This window comes from Nicotiana tabacum, chromosome 10 (assembly GCF_000715075.1).
Source record: "Nicotiana tabacum cultivar K326 chromosome 10, ASM71507v2, whole genome shotgun sequence".
NCBI classification, from domain to species: Eukaryota; Viridiplantae; Streptophyta; class Magnoliopsida; order Solanales; family Solanaceae; genus Nicotiana; species Nicotiana tabacum.
Genome location: NC_134089.1, coordinates 59,283,492 through 59,300,977, shown reverse-complemented (window position 1 = coordinate 59,300,977; position 17,486 = coordinate 59,283,492). Strand labels below are relative to the sequence as shown.

Below are 17,486 nucleotides of genomic sequence, written 5' to 3'. Positions count from 1 at the left end.
TTACGGTTAGCAATTGCATTTGAAGCATGTGATCTGTTGAACTAAGGTGTCCAAATGACACACATATATTCGGTAGAAGTGTCTAATTGGACATTTGGGAAATGGAGGTGTTTAGGAAAGGGAGGTATTCAGCTGATCGTCGGTGACAACTTAAAAATGCCCTTTATGTATTTCGCCTTTTTTATTTTTACTAAACATATAATGTATTTACTTAATAAAACTTTAACAAAGTAAGATTGAAATAATATTCATGTAACAAAAAACTCGATAGAATCGAACCAATCCAAATCAATATAGTTAGTTTGATTTGGTTTTGATAAAAACCGAACCAACCTGGTCCATATACACCCCTACTCATATTTCATAATATGCATTTAACATGTAACAACACAACAATTCATTTCTATGTGGTTCTAACTTTCCCCATTTGGTAATCCATTTTCTTCATCCCTTTCTTTACTCCTGTTTTCAACACTTTCCTTCTTCTCATCAACAGACTCTACTTGAGTTATTTCCACTTTCTTAGCCTTAGTCTCTTCCTTCTCTTTTCTCTTTGCATTTAGAAAATTAATTAACCCTTTAAGGGAATGCTCAATCTCATCTTCCTTCAACAGCTGCTCTGCCACTTCTGCAGGCGTCACCATTGCTATGTCTAATTCCTCAATTTCTTTGAAAAGTTTGTGCTCTTTAATCCCAAGGCAATTAGAAGCAAGAAGCTTAAAACCAGAAGGTGTGCAATATGCCATATGAATATGTACGTCCATTCTACCAGGCCGTAATAGTGCGGGGTCGAGTTTTTTTATGTGATTTGTTGTGAAAATTATGATTCTTTCATCTCCACAACTTGACCGTAGTCCATCAATAAAATTCAGTAAACCAGACAATGTCATCTGCAATTAAAAAAATATTACTAGTAAGGGAAAGTATTACAATACATTAATACCAAATCAAAATTTTCCCAATATTTGACTAACTGTTCGTGGTCGTTTGATAGAGTGTATAAGAATAGTAATGAATATTGTATATTAGTAATGCTGAGATTAGTAATGTTGAAATTAGCTATACTGGATTATTTCTTATCCACTGTTTAATTTAGTGTATTAAAAGTAATATACATTGCATAGGGTTGTATATATGCTTATATATTTATTAAAAATCATAGTATTATGATAGTAGGCTATATAGTTGATATTTACACCTTAATATGACCATACTTTGTTGTTGTTTTATAGATAAATTGCCAACAAAATGCTCTGAATAGTGTTCTTTTGTTTCGTAGGGAATATTATATGAGAGGAAACAACATGGAGTGTTATGGAGACGATAATGTGAAGAAAACGCCCATTCGAGAAGTACCCGAGTACTAAGAAGCAAAAAATGGCCTCAGCAAGAAGTCCACTACGACCGCGGTGAACCACGATAGATTAAAATCGTGAGGCAGAAAGATCAGCTCTTACCGCGGTCGACCGCGACCACGGTGCACTGTTCACTATGCTGAAAGTTTGAGGACCAAAGTGTAATTTCGGGGAAACTTTTGTAAACCCTTATAAGCTTTAGAAACTCGCCCAAGATTGTTCCAAGTTTTTTTAAAACTATTTTTGGAGGCAAGAACAAGTGTGAGAAGATCAACCAAACATTAGAGTTTTTCTATTCCTTTTAATTCTTGCAATTTTACATTATGAACAATTTAGTAGTTTCCTCTTATTTTGTTATGAGTAGCTAAACACTTATCTAGGGTTGATTGAACAAATTGTTGGTTGAAGTTTTGACTCAAATTGTTATATCGAGCCGGATTTATGATATAATTGTTCAACTACGTTTTGTATGGTGATTAATTGAATGAACCCTTGATTAATCATGTTTAATTACCTTATATTGCTTGAGAAAGAGTATTAGGTTAGATAGCTGTTGAACAACACCACTTTTGGGTAATTGAAGAGATTCATTACTGTGGGTTTAGAGATAACAGAACTTTGATGGGATAATTTAGAGTTGCACACATATTGTCAGCTAGAGTAGTTCGAGAGAATGCTCTAGTAAATTGTTGTAGTTGATCGAGAGATAATTACGATAACCCATAACTCTTAATGCTCATAGAGTATTACGGCGAGATTATAGCGAAAGAGTCAAGACCTAAACTAGCAATTGGGGAAATCACTGCCCTAGACCTTTTTACCATTGAATTATCTTTGTATTAGCTTACTGTTGTTTTTCATAGTATTTGAAGTAGTTAAACAAAAATCCAATCTTAATTGATCAAAAATCTTGCATTTAGAGATTGATTGAGTTGATAATAACATTGTCGAAGAGTGTAATAGATAGGTTAGTTCCCTGAGGATTCTATTCCGGACTTAAAACTGGATTATATTTGCAGCGACCGCTTTGTCCTTTAAAAGGCATAGTTTGGCGTTATCAAATTTTGGCGCCATTGTCGGAGAACTAACGGTGTTATTTATTACAACTTAGAAGTAGTGTTAAAATTATTAGTTCAAATCAATTTCCAAAGGTGTTAAACAATTTTCATTGAAATTCTAACGTTTGAACTCTTGTGGAATTCAGGTGTATGCCTAGAAATTCTTCGAGGACTGGAGAACTACTTGAAGGACTTTCAGACCCCGAGAAAACATTCAGGGTATTGAACCGTGCCAATAAGAGGATCCAACAATCACAACAACCACACCAGCTTGAAATTGACATGGGTGACGTAAAGAACGTCAACAGAAACATCAGGGATGAGCCAGCTGACCCAAACGCTAGAGTGGTGGAACTTCTTGTGCCAGAAGTTACACTTTATGATTGGGCTCAACCCACAGCTGACAACCTGGCAACTGCTATAGCTGTGCCCGTAATTCAAGCGGAGACATTCCAGATCACCAACAATATGCTGCATCTGCTGCAGAATAAGGTATTGTTCTCTGGGTCACACATTGAAGACCCTCATCAACATTTGAAAAAATTTCTGTCAATTTGTGTGACTCAAAGGCAGCCAAATGTGACCCTAGAAGCTATCAAGTTATTACTGTTCCCGTTCTCTGTGACTGGGGAAGCTCAGACTTGGCTGAATTCACTCCCAATCAATTCCATTGTCACCTGGGAGGAATTAGTAAAGTAGTTCCTGAATAAGTTCTACCCGCCCAACAAAACTGCAAGGCAGATTGATGAAATATTGCAGTACAAGCAACAGCCGACTAAGACCTTGCAAGAAACTTGGGAAAGATTTAAAGGGATGCTGGTGAAGTGTCCTCACCATGGCATTCTAGACCAGATGCTTGGTCAGAGGTTCTACATAGGGTTAGCTGACAATCTAAAGGCCAATGTGGATGCTTCAGCTGGAGGTGCATTTTTGAGTAAGACATTCACCGAGTGCAAAGTCCTTCTTGACAAGATGTCCCAGAATTTGGGGTGGATGACTAGAGGTACAACACTGGCACCCATAGTGCATTCAGTTCCTCTTGACCCAAATAATTCGCATTCAGAGAACATGGCCACACTCATGACTCAGATGAGTATTTTGACAAAGAAGATAGATGAGATGGGTATCAAACACGTGCATATTGTTGACACAACAAATGTAGGACTGTGTACACCTTGTGTTAATCAGTCTTATGTGTGTTCATGGAGCGGAGAAGGTGAAAATCAAGGGGCAAGAGAAGATATGAATTATGTTAACAACTTTGGAGGTCTGAGACAAGGAGGACATCAGTGGAGACCGGCACCAAATCAGCAATACAGACCCAACATGCCTTAGCCTGGGGGCATGCAAGCTCAAGGCCAAATGGTGCCATACCACCAGAGACAACAGGGCTACCCATAGCAGAACCAGCAACAGTTGACATATCAGTCATCTCCTCAGCAGCAAAATAACAACATGGTAGAGATCAGGGGGATGCTCCAACAACTCATTGGGACAAATGGTAAGATGCAAGAAAAGTTGGCAGTAGATGATTCAGCTATAAAGAACATTGAAACTTAGTTGGGGCAGTTGTCTATGGCTTTAAACAATTGCCCCGAGGGAACATTGCCAGGGGATACAAATATTAACCCCAAGGAGCAAAACCCGAATCAGCTGATGGCAGTAAGTCTTCAGAATGGGAGAGATTTAGACAAAGAGCAGGAGGTTGCACAAGCCAGCAAGGAGACTACGCCAGCCACTCCAACTCCACTAGAGGTAGATGAACCAACAAATCTGACTAAAGTGGTGGTTGAACAGGGTCAAGATGAAAAGGGTAAGGCTAAGGTAAATGAACAAGCTGCAGAACAAGTGGTGCCTCTTGTACCACAGAACCCTAACAGAAAGAAGCCAGCAAGCAGTGCACAAAGGGTGATACATGCACCATTCCCTCAGAGACTGGTAAAACAAAAGAAGGAAGATCAATACAAGAAATTCATGGAGATACTGCGTCAAATTCAGTTGAATATTCCTTTGATGGATGCCTTGAGGGAGATGCCATGTTATGCGAAGATGATGAAAGACCTAATGTCACGGAAGTTTGATTTTCAGGACCTATCCACAGTGACTCTGACGCAGACCTACAGCGCAGTAGTGACCAAACTGATGGCTCAAAAGATGTCCGACCCAGGTAGCTTCACTATTCCATCCACGATTGGGATTTATGCCTTTGCAAAGGCATTATGTGATTTGGGAGCCAACATAAATTTGATGCCTCTGGTTGTATATACCAAACTGAGCATTGGCTGACCTAGATCAACTTCGATGTTGCTGCAGCTGGCTGACCACACGGTAAAAAGGCCTACTGGGATTCTTGATGATGTGTTGGTGCAAGTGGAGAAGTTCGTGTTCCCTGCAGACTTTGTTATTCTGGACTGTTAGGTAGATGAGGAGATATCTATAATTTTAGGTAGGCCATTTTTGGCCACTGGGAGAGCACTGATCAATTGTGAAACTGGGGAATTAAAAATGAGACTGAACGATGAAGAAGTCATATTCAATGTTCAGCAATATATGAGGAGACCCAGTGAATATGCTAATTGCTCTCTAGTGGAGGAAGTGGATGTGATCCTGTAAGAAAATGATGTGACTGTGACTGCTAAAGACCATTGGAGGCATGTGTGACAAATTTAGAAGAGATGGATGGTGAAGGGTTAGCTGAGTGGGTCATGGCACTTGAAGGCAAAGGATTCTGGAAAAGGGAACCTCAGTTCGAGCCCCTTGAGTTAGAAAAAAGGGCTACACCTCCAGCAAAGCCATCAGTAGAGGAACCACCCAAGATGGAGCTAAAACCGCTCCTAGCTCACCTCAGGTACGTTTTCTTAGGCCCCGATTCTACTTTGCCTGTTATTATATCATTCGGTTTGCTAGATGTGTAGGTACAACAGCTCTTACAGGTATTGCAGGAAAGTAAGACTGCCATTGGCTGGACCATGACAGACATAAAGGGTATCAGCCCAGCCTTCTGTATGCACAAGATCCTCCGTGAAGAATGGAACAAACCTTCCAGAGAACATCAACGAAGTCTAAACCCGAACATGAAAGAGGTAGTAAAGAAGGAAGTGATCAATAGTTAGATGCGGGAATCATTTTCCCCATATCTGATAGCAATTGGGTCAGCCCTGCCTAATATGTGCCGAAAAAGGAGGAATGACTGTTGTGTAAAATGAGTTGATCTCAACTCGTACAGTCACGGGATGGCAGATTTGCATGGATTACCGAAAATTGAACACAGCCACCCGGAAGGACCACTTCCCCTTGCCTTTCATTGAACAAATGTTGGACAAGCTGGCCGGGCGATCACACTTCTGTTTCTTGGATGGATATTTGGGGTAAAATCAGATATCAATAGCCCCCAAAGATAGAGAGAAAACATCTTTCACTTGTTCGTATGGCATCTTCGCCTTTCGGAGAATGCCTTTTGGGCTTTGCAATGCACCGTCGACATTTCAACGGTGCATGTTAGCCATTTTCACAGACATGGTGGAGGATATTATGGAGGTCTTTATGGATGATTTCTCTGTGGTAGGAGATTCATTCGAGGACTATCTTCACAACTTAAGAAGAGTGCTCAAAAGATGTGTAGAGACAAATTTAGTATTGAACTGGGAGAAGTGCCATTTTATAGTACAGGAAGGGATAGTGTTGGGGCATCGAGTGTCCAGTAAAGGAATTGAGTTTGACCATGCTAAGGTTGACGTGATTGAAAAATTACCACTGCCCACTTCAGTCAAGGCGGTGAGAGGTTTCCTTGGGCACGCCGGGTTCTACAGGCGATTCATAAAAGATTTCTCTAAAATTGCTAACCCATTATGCAAACTCCTTGAAAAGGATCACCCCTTTGTGTTTTCTAATGATTGCAGGTTGGCATTTGAGGAGCTGAAGAAGAGATTGGTAACTGCATCCATCATTGTTGCACCCAACTAGGAGCAACCATTTGAGCTCATGTGCGACGCAAGTGACTATGCCATAGGAGTAGTCTTGGGGCAGCGAAAGGATAAACTAATACACCCGATTTATTATGCAAGCAGAACGCTAAACGGTGCACAACTCAATTACACTATGACGGAAAAGGAGATGTTGGCTGTTGTTTTTGCATTCAACAAATTCAGGTCATACTTGATTGGCTCGAAAGTTATTGTTTACACTGACCATGCATCAATTAGGTACGTGATAGAAAAAAAGGAGTCAAAGCCATGCTTGATTCGTTGGGTTCTTCTGTTATAAGAATTCGATCTGGAAATACGTGATCGAAAAGGGACAGAGAACCAAGTAGCTGACCACCTCTCAAGGTTGGAAGGAGCTAAAAAGAAGGTAGAGGTTGAGGATATAACAGAGACATTCCCGGATGAACAGTTACTGGCAATGACAATGGAGGAGGAACCTTGGTATGCTGATATTGCTAATTATTTAGCAAGTGGTATTGTACCTTATGAACTCTCCTCAATTCAAAAGAAAAATTTCTTTCGTGATTGTCGGTATTATTATTGGGATGAACCTCTATTGTTTAAAATATGTGTAGATAACATGATCCGGCGGTGTATCCACAAGAAAGATCAACATTCTGTTTTGCGGGCTTGCCATGCTTCACCATATGGTGGACACTTTGGAGGAATTCGGACAGTAGCTATGGTGTTTGAGTCAGGCTTGTACTGGCCTACTCTATTCAAGGATGCCCATGCTTGGGTTAAAAGCTGTGATGATTGCCAAAGGACTAGCAACATATCTCGTAGACACGAGATGCCAATGACCACAATTCAAGTGGTGGAGATTTTTGACATGTGGGGAATTGACTTCATGGGGCCATTCGTCACCTCGTATGGTAACAAGTACATATTGGTAGCAGTTGACTATGTCTCCAAGTGGGTCGAAATAGTGCCTCTCCCGACCAATGATGCTAAAGGGGTACTAGGCTTTCTAAAGAAGAATATTTTCACACGTTTTGGTACCCCAAGAGCTATACTCAGTGATGGCGGAACCCATTTCTGCAATAGAGCATTCGCACGGCTGTTGAAAAAATATGGAGTTCGTCATAAAGTGACCACCCCGTACCACCCACAATCGAGCAAGCAAGTTGAAGTGTCCAACAGGGAGATTAAAAGTATCCTCACAAAAACAGTGAATGCAACAAGGACTGACTGGGCAAAGAAATTGGATGATGCATTGTGGGCGTACCGCACAACCTTCAAAACCCCAATTGGTATGTCACCGTACAAGTTGGTATTTGGCAAGGCATGCCACCTCCCAGTTGAGCTAGAGCATAAAGCACTTTGGGCATTGCGGCAGTTACACTTAGACATTGAGACAACAGGTTCTAACAGAATCACTGGGTTACATGAGCTCGAGGAATTCAGGTTTCAGGCCTTTGAGAGTGCTAGATTATACAAAGAAAGGATGAAATTAATGCATGATAAGCACATCTTGGATCGAAACTTCAAACCCGAAGATCTAGTGTTGTTATACAACTCGAGATTGAGATTGTTTCTGGATAAGTTAAAGTCCCGATGGTCAGGACCCTTCAGAGTAGTGCAAATATTCTTAAGTGAAGCTGTAGAGATTGAATCAGAAGATGGGACAAACAAGTTCACAGTAAATGGGCAAAGGTTAAAACATTACCTTGGAATGACTGAAGAAAAAGAGGATAGAGTGGTAATCAATTTGGAAGAGCCCCAGTACGCTAATGAGGAGTGATGATAAAATGCTTGCGTCATCCCGCGACGTTAAATCAGGCACTGCGTGGGAGGCAACCCACGAGTGTGTTGTTAGTGTGTTCATGTAACTTAAAAAAAAATAACGCCAGCACTGCGACCGCGGTGAACCGCGGTAAATCGCGGTGGAAGGCAAACATTCTTCCCCAGATGTTTCATCCTACCGCGACCGTGGTAAACCGCGGTGAGGCGTGAACATTCTGCCTCAAAATTTTAAACCCACCGCAGCCGCGGTGGACCGCGGTCGACCGCGGGGGTACCGGGTATTTTGAATTATTTTTTTATTTTTTCTGTTTTTTTTCTCTTTTTCTCTTTTCTTCTTCTTTTAATTTTAAAACCCAAACCCCCCCTCCATAACGTTACAATACCCAATCCCTTTCCCCCAAATCCTCAATCTCTCTCTCTCTCTCTAAACCCTAACCTCCCAAATACTCTCTTCTTCTCCTTCTTCTTCTTTACTCACACTACCCCCCCCCCCCAATCTCCATTCCTCTCCTCTTTCCTCCCTTAAGATGTGATTCAAACCCTCCCTTGTCTTTTCTTTTTGTATTTTGTTATTGTTCATGATAGTTTGAGGTTTATATGGTGTTGTAATTGTAGTAGATTGTTTTTTGTAGTTTCTTCTCCTTGTTTTTTCTATTTTAATTTTGTTTTTGAGAATGTTTGGTGAAGGGTCTGTAATTAATGTTTGGAATGGTGTTTGTTGGTGGGTGATTGAATGACACAAGTGTGGGGTGTGTTGGTGTAGTTGCATACTTAATTTTGGGAGGAGTTTTGATAGACTCATGAGGGCTAAATGTGTGTGGATAATGCCCAGCCCACAAGGTGTTTGGGAAATTACCCCAATGGAGATATAAGGAGCTATTGTGACATGGTTATGGTGAAGTCTGAGTAACCATCCATAGTCACATATTTTGCGCACTCACTAATAGGTGTTTCATTGTTTGACAGGTGAAATGAGTTCAGCTAGAAAGAGACGAAACACCGGGGCCTACACTACTGGACTGGGAGGCTCCTCACGAGCTAGGAGCCAAGCCAGTGCACCTTAGTTTGATAGCACTCGGTTTGTATCCAAAGCAGCGGAGAATAGGTACAACCAGAAAGAAGATAAGAAGTTACAACATGAGGTGCACATTGATCGAACGGCTTTGGAGGTGGAATGCCCCAATATGTTTAATGAGCTGAGGCGGTGTCAGCTGGACATCTTCTTCGAGGTACCGGAGGAGTCTAATGTTCAACTAGTAAGGGAGTTCTATGCGAACTTGCCAGAACATGAGAATGGGTTTGTGACGGTGCACAATACCCCGGTAAATGCATTCCTCGACACCATCCGCAGGGTATACAAGCTGCCAGTGTTTATAGGTCCTTATCGCACTTTTAGCGGTACACGGGCCTTGTGGGAAACTCTTCTTGATACTATCTGTGTGCCAGACGGAGAACACCTATGGATCAAGCACATGATTACTCTCAACTCCCACTATCTGAATTGGGAGGCTAAGTGTTGGCTCACCATTATCAACAGTCGATTATTTCCATCCAGCAACACGACAGATGTTAATCTACCACGGGCATCCGCAATCCACTGTTTCATGTCCTACAGTGATTTTGATGTGGCTCGGCTCATCCATGAAAAGATGTTCATTAGATCACCTGAGCTAACCAAGGGCCACTACTTCCCTTCGCTGATCACCCGGCTATGTCGTATGGCTAGAGTCCCTGAAGACCTTCAGGTTGATGGGAGATTGCCACCAAAAGCCCCATTTTGAGCGAAAAAAATTGGAATTGGACGAGAGCTGGTGGTAAATGTTGATGACTTTGATGATGATTCAGCTGATGATAATGATGATGATGTTAAGGTAACTGTGGTTCCCCCTCCTCCGAGAATGTGGCAGGCCCATCACAGCCACACCGGAGCACCCGTATGACAGCTTTGGAGCAGGATATGGCTGGGTTGCGTACCTCAGCCACTGATCTGGGTGCCTGTGTTGATGCGGTGGCTGAGAGGCAAGTGAAGTCAGAGAAGAAATCCTTGGGTTGGTTGAGAGCGCTGGGACGTGCGTGAAACGTGAACCCAGACACTGTCTCCGATCAGGAGTGAGCCTTCAGGGAAGTTCCTTAACCTCACTGTTCTTCAAATTTTTAAGCCATGGGGACATGTCTTCATTTTAAGTGTGGGGTGGGGATACTTCATTGTATGTTTGTAATTGTAACAATTGACTGTTTGATTTTGCTTATTTTGTCTTGCTTTGATTGTTTTGATGTAGAGTAATAGTTCATCAGGAAAGCTAAAATAGTAAGTGACTTGTCCCGACGACGGATCTCTTTCGGCGGGGTTCTTGAGGGACTAAGTCGAAGAAAAAATTGGAATATGGAGACTCTTCCTGATGACAGATCCTTTAGAAAATTTTCTTGAGGGAAGTTAGTCTAGAGAAAAGACCAAAAAGATTTTTATTTTATTTTATTGTTATTTTAAGGTAGTGTAGTAACTCCCCCTTGGTTTTTATTTGGGTCACGGTTCTTTTCCAAGGGTTTAGCTTGAATCGAGTATAGGTAGTTTTTGTTTAATTTTGTTCTTTTTAGTTTTTAAATTAGGACTAATGGGCTACGAGCTAAATTCGAAGGAAAACCCTTAGCGTTGATACACCTAAGCACAATAGACACTAGAGTATAATGCCTAGCTTCATTGGTTGAATCATGTTAGAGTGCCTTAAAATTGTACGTTTGTATCTAACTTGAACACTCAAAAGAGAATGTCTTGATAAACCAATCTGGAGTGAGTCATGTGCCATGTGTATGTGAGTTTTACTGTGTTCCATGTTTCATATTTGATGCCTAGAACTTGCCCTGTGTGTTTGCAAAGCGAAATAGTAGTTTCTTTCAGTTTTAGAAGCGATATAGGGATTTATTTGTTGAGCCAGACATAATAAAGTAAACCCACCTGAATGCAATACATCTTAGTTAACTCCGTTGAACCTATAAGCCTATTTCTTTGGCAACCACATTGCGAACCTTACCCAATTTTTTGAATAGCTTGCTGTTTGAACCCTTTTACCTCCCAATAAGCACTTGAATGGTAGTGGAAATATGCAAAAGCAAAAGTGTTGGGTGGTGGTTTGGTTTTTGAGTGGAATCATTGAGATAGAGAAAAGGTGTGGAATTTTTAAGCATAAAAGAAAAAGCACCACGAAAAAAATATATGGGTTATAAATAATTATAGTGGTTGATAAGTGGTGGCTTGTACAAATTGCACCTAATGGATGGGGATGTTTTAAACAAATGAGGTGGAGTGTTTGGTTGGCACAACTATGAACTTTAAATTTAATGTAATTGTATTAAAAGTGCTTAGGGAGGTTAGTCACTATATCTAAATATATTCTACCCGTCCCTTAGCCTACATTACAACCAAGTAAAGTACTATTGATCTTAGACTGAGTGGGCTCAATTAGTAAAGTATTACACTACGGGCAAGCCTATGGTGCATCTTTGTGGCATGTGAATGTTCTTTATGAGAGTGAGCGAATTTTGTCTATCTTAGTTCCTACTTGTTCTAATTATCATTATATGTGGAACTACTCTCTTCTGTGATGTGAGGGCATGTGATTCACAAAGAAAGGAAAGTCTTGACTCTTGTATAGAGTAGTTTGAGTAAGTGCAAATGTTGCATGGTACAAAAGATTTGACTCTTGAGGTAAAGGTTGTTCACTACTAGGTGCAACTTTTGTAAAATGTTCATGGTGTTAGTCGTTAAGGGAAAAGCTTAGGGAAGGAATTTTGATGGAGTGTGGTGGATCGCTCGAGGACTACCAATAATTTAAGTATGGGGTGTTGATAGTAGGCTATATAGTTGATATTTACAGCTTAATATGACCATACTTTGTTGTTGTTTTATAGATAAATTGCCAATAAAATGCTCTAAATAGTGTTCTTTTGTTTCGCAGGGAATATAATATGAGAGGAAGCAACATAGGGTGTTTTGAAGATGATAATGTGAAGAAAATGCCCACTCGAGAAGTACCCGACCGCTAAGAAGCAGAAAATGGCCTGGGCAAGAAGTCCACCGCGATAGATTAAAATTGTGAGATAGAAAGGTCAGCTCTCACCGCGGTCGACCGCGGTTGGCCGCGACCGCGGTGCACTGTTCACGTTGCTGGAAGTTTGAGGACCAAAGTGTAATTTCGGAGAAACTTTTGTAAAGCCTTATAAGCTTTAGAAACTCGCCCAAGATTGTTCCAAGTTTTTTTAAAACTATTTTTGGAGGCAAGAACAAGTGTGAGAAGATCAACCAAACATTAGAGTTTTTCTATCTCCTTTTAATTCTTGCAATTTTACATTATGAACAGTTTAGTAGTTTCCTCTTATTTTGTTATGAATAGCTAAACACTTATCTATGGTTGATGGAACCAATTGTTGGTTGAGGTTTTGACTCAAGTTGTTATAATCGAGTCGGATTTATGATATGATTGTTCAACTACATTTTGTATGGTGATTAATTGAATGGGACCTTGATTAATCGTGTCTAATTACCTTATATTGCTTGAGAAAGAGTATTAGGTTAGACTGTTGTTGAACAACACCACTCTTGGGTAATTGAAGAGATTCATTACTTGAACTTAAAAGTGGGTTTAGAGATAACGGAACTTTGGTGGGATAATTTAGAGTTGCACACATATTATCTGCTAGAGTAGTTCGAGAGAATGCTCTAGTAAATTATTGTAGTTGATCGAGAGATAATTACGATAACCCATAATTCTTAATCCTCATAGAGTATTACGGCGAGATTATAGCGGAAGACTCAAGACCTAAACTAGCAATTGGGGAAATCACTGCCCTAGACCTTTTTACCATTGCATTATCTTTGTTTTAGCTTACTGTTGTTTTTCATAGTATTTGAAGTAGTTAAACAAAAATCCAATCTTAATTGAGCAAAAATCTTGCATCTAGAGATTGATTGAGTTGATAATAACATTGCCGAAAAGTGTAATAGACAGGTTAGTTCCTTAAGGATTCGATTCCGGACTTAAAATCGAATTATATTTGCAGCGACCACTTTATCCTTTAAAAGTCATAGTTGGGCGTTATCATATTACTAATGTCATGGTTTGTTATGTGGTTCACTTTCTCGATCATGATTTGTCTACCCCAGAGGCCAGTATTTTCCTTTTGGGCTGGTTGTGCGCGATAAGGGGCTTGAACCCTTGACACCATGTTTCGTAGACACTTTTGCTAATCCTATGAGCTATAGGTCCCACCCCTTCTCCACTGGATCTTTCCCAGGAGTGCAAATTGGAGAGAATTTTGCTTTAAAAGGAGATATTTACGACATAAATTTGCATTAGTCGGATTAGTAGATTTCGGATATTGCATATGGTTAACAACAAGAACAAACCAAGTAGTTTCCCACAAGTGGGGTCTGGGGAGGGTAAGATGTACGCAACCTTACCCCTACCCCTAGAAGGAAAAAGAAGCTATTTCCGATAGACTCTCGGCTAGAGAACGACCGAATAAGAAAAGATAATTGCAACAAATAGGAATAACAGCAAGATGAAATAAGATTGAATTCAAGAATGCAGCCAAACTCTATATACGGATATCGCATATGGTTAAATAAATAAATAAATAAATAAAAAGAAGCTGTACAATAGGAGATAGAATATATAAGACTAACCTTGCTTTCTTGCTGATGAAAACCATGTGAAGTAGCAACAACAGCTCGATTAGCCAAATTATCTTGCAAGTCAATGGTACAGTCAATGTCCTCTACCACCAAAATGGACTTATTAGTTGTGGCAACCAACAACTTCCTTAACTCTGAGTTCCTCCTCAGCTCAGTCAACTCCAAATCATATATATCAAAGTTCAAATAATTAGCCATTGTAGCAATAAAACTTGATTTCCCAGTCCTTGGAGGACCAAACAATAAATACCCTCTTTTCCATGCTTTCCCTACTTTCCTATAATACTCCTTCTTTACAAATCTCTCCAAATCTTTTAAAATCATGTCTTTTTGTCTAATTCCATTGCAATTGTCTCAAAAGTTGAAGGATGATCAAGATTTACTGGCTTCCACATGTTATGTAAATTGTACATGTTCTCATAATCTACGGTGTGAATATTGATTGTCTTGTTTTCATGTTTTTGTAATTCTGCTTCTTTTATAATGTAAGGCAAGTAAGAATTAAGGACAAGGTCTTTGTTTTTCTTGTGAAATGTTAGCTCAAAAGATCTTACTTCTGAGTTTAGAATGGAATTCATGTCTCTAGGATTATGGAACTGTTTAGCCTCTGTTTGCATGCAGAGCCAAATCCACTTGAATTTTTGTCCATTATAAATATCTGTCACCTGTTACAATAAAACTTTAAGGTAAAAATCATCATTTTCACAAGATCTATTATGTCAAATTATCAAAAAGACAAATTAAATATCACGCCCTACGTAGTGCATAGTGGCCTACCACGCCCGATGTCATGACCTGCCATGGCCAACGTCGTGTCATTGGTATAAGCATGCCATGGCCGATCTCGTGCCATAGTGGCCTGCCACGACTGACTCATGTCATTGACATAGGCATGCCATGGGCGCCGACCTCATGCCGGCCTCGTGCCATAGTGGCCTGCCACAGCCGACCTCGTGTCATTGACACAGGAGGCTTACCTGAATTTATGAAAATAAATGATCTTCCAAACCAAGATAGTATAATATTTTAAAGAAGGTGACTCTCTCTTTCCAACAATGGTATATTAAAGAAAAAATCATATGTCGGATTTGGAGACTATCACCCTATTTATAATTGCACGTAGTTTCTTTATTTCTAGCCTATCATTAAATTAGAAATTATATAACATATTTACACATTAAAATACACACTTTATGATAGATACTAAATGCAATTATCATTATATATATGTGCAAAACATCACCTCTTCATTACGTTCCATCGCAATGTTGAAATTCTTCTCCTTCTCAGGCTTACTGATTTTGAGTCTGTGGGTGTTAGGAGATAACTTGTTACCCAAATAGATTTCAGCAGCTTCATAAATTTCATTGTTGACAAGGCCATCAAATTCGTCAATTACCATTGTGAGCTCAGTTGAGAATTTGGTGAATATATTTTTTAGTCCAAAAAAGATATATTCATGGAATTCTGGTGGGATATAATCATGGACTATTGTACGAACCAACATGACTGTTGCAGCAACAGAGCGCACTGTCGATAAAACAGTCTTGGCCAAAGCCATTCTTGATTCTGCTGAAGATGACATTTTTTTTAAAATTATAAAGAGGGAATTTCTGCTAGTGGGAATTCAAGATTTTGGTATTGCAAATGAATAAATGAGGAATATGATAAATTTATAGGAAAAGTATGTGTAGAAAAGACCAAAAATGGAGGGAGAAATTGGAAGAAGAAGCAGGAAAATTGGAGCAAGACTTACTATTATAGTAGTTGGAATTGACTCTGTAGACTTTGAAAATATCTTTGAAACTTTCCATGTTCCCATATATCTTCTTAATACTTTAACTACAATATCTTCCTAAGGACGTATATGTCATTGCATTAGAGTAGACTGTTTATATTTTGGATGCGACCTTTTTTCGAATCCTATATGAATGCGAGATATCTTGTTTACCGGGATAAATTTGCTAGGAACGGAGCTAACATTGATTAAGAAAAATTATGTATACGTATACTTGGGCCCGAGGCCGCAGTTTGTGCATATATATATATATATATATATATATATATATATATATATATTAAATTTTATATATTACTAGTAAAATTTGTGGCTTTTGCTACTATTGTCCGACATGTTTCTATTTGCCATTTCATAAAGATAATATAGGAAAAACTCAAAGTCAACGTGAACATATAGGTGCTTGGAAAATAAGTGTATGAAGTTTCCGGTTTGCAATGAATTACTTTTCAAATTTTGATAAACTAGTACTCAGTCAAACCCCACAGATTACTCAATAGAACACCGGCAAACTAGTAGTCTTTTCCTGTGACTTGACTCTAAATTTAATATAAAAATTACATGTGTCGTTCTATTTGGTCGCTCCCATTTAATTTTACTTATCTTTTATTTTTTTTAATTTGTACCCACTATTTAAATAACTTCATGTCTTTTTCTCCTCTTTCTTCTTCTTCTTCTTCTTCTTTTGGGTAATAACGATTTTATATGGTGTTTGTGAACATATTTTAAGATCGTTTATAATGTTTTACAATAGTGAGCTATTGTGTCGCTTTAATTTTTACTATTGTTTAGGGTCTCTTCTTTTCTTTTTCTTAATTGCAAAATGAGTTTGTTGATTTATTGTTATTTTGGCAAATTGATGATTGTAGTTTGTTCTTGATGATATTTGGAGGTTATGTTTCAAATTTGATTTTATTTGGGGTAGATTTAGGTATTAAATCATATATTGGATTGTTAAATTCAAAGAACAAATTTCTGTTTCTGAACAATTTGCACTTCAGGACTATTTGGCTTTAAGTGAATGAAAACGTTAGTTGTACTTTAGACCTTTTAGCCTTAAGTGCATTTAAAATGTAATTGTTCACTTTAGACTTATTGGCCTTTAAGTGTAGGAAAATATTTATTGCACTTCAGACCTTTCGGTCTTAAGTGCATCAGAAGTACAATTTTTCACTTCAGACTTATTGGCCTTAAGTGCATGAAACCATTAGCCTTCAGACCTTTTGGCCTTAAGTGCATATTGTATATGGCAAAAATCAGAGGGTCCGATTTTGTGACTGTTGAGGCACCTCGTAAAGATTGCCCCTAGAAGACTCGAAATTTAGCTCGGGGCTCGACCCTGAGGGTTCATAATGACCGACCTCGATGCAAGTACAAATCAGTGGCTATGATGGACTAACGGGAAGTTCCCAAGGCACGTGACTAAAGCTGACCAAGTCTATTAGGCTAGTTCAAGCCCGTACCGAGACATTAAATGGATGTACCAGCCATATATCTTTGTAATAAATGCATTTGTACTATGTTGGGATTCCCCTGATATATAAAGGAGACCCTTGTCATTTTGTATGGGAGGATACATTACACAATATTGAATACAAGAACATTCTCTACTCTCTAACTTAGACATATTCTCTTGATTTTCACTACTTACATTTATTGCTTACATGTATTGTGTTCTACTTGTTGTTCTTCATTTATTGCTCATTATTGACTATAAAGAGCCTTTATCAAAGCTCCCAAAACTGTTAGACATTCATCGACTACCCATAGCTCAATATCGAGATCGACCTCGAGTCCCCGTATAACTTGGTTCGAGGCCCCGATTCTCAACTGTTCGTTTTGCTTAAACATATTATT

At 39.2% G+C, this 17,486-nt stretch overlaps 1 pseudogene; it reads right to left on the bottom strand.

Moving 5' to 3' along the window:
- Nucleotides 1–306: 306 nt before the first annotated feature.
- LOC107825826 (protein HYPER-SENSITIVITY-RELATED 4-like) lies at nt 307–15,555 on the bottom strand (annotated as a pseudogene).
- Nucleotides 15,556–17,486: the final 1,931 nt, after the last annotated feature.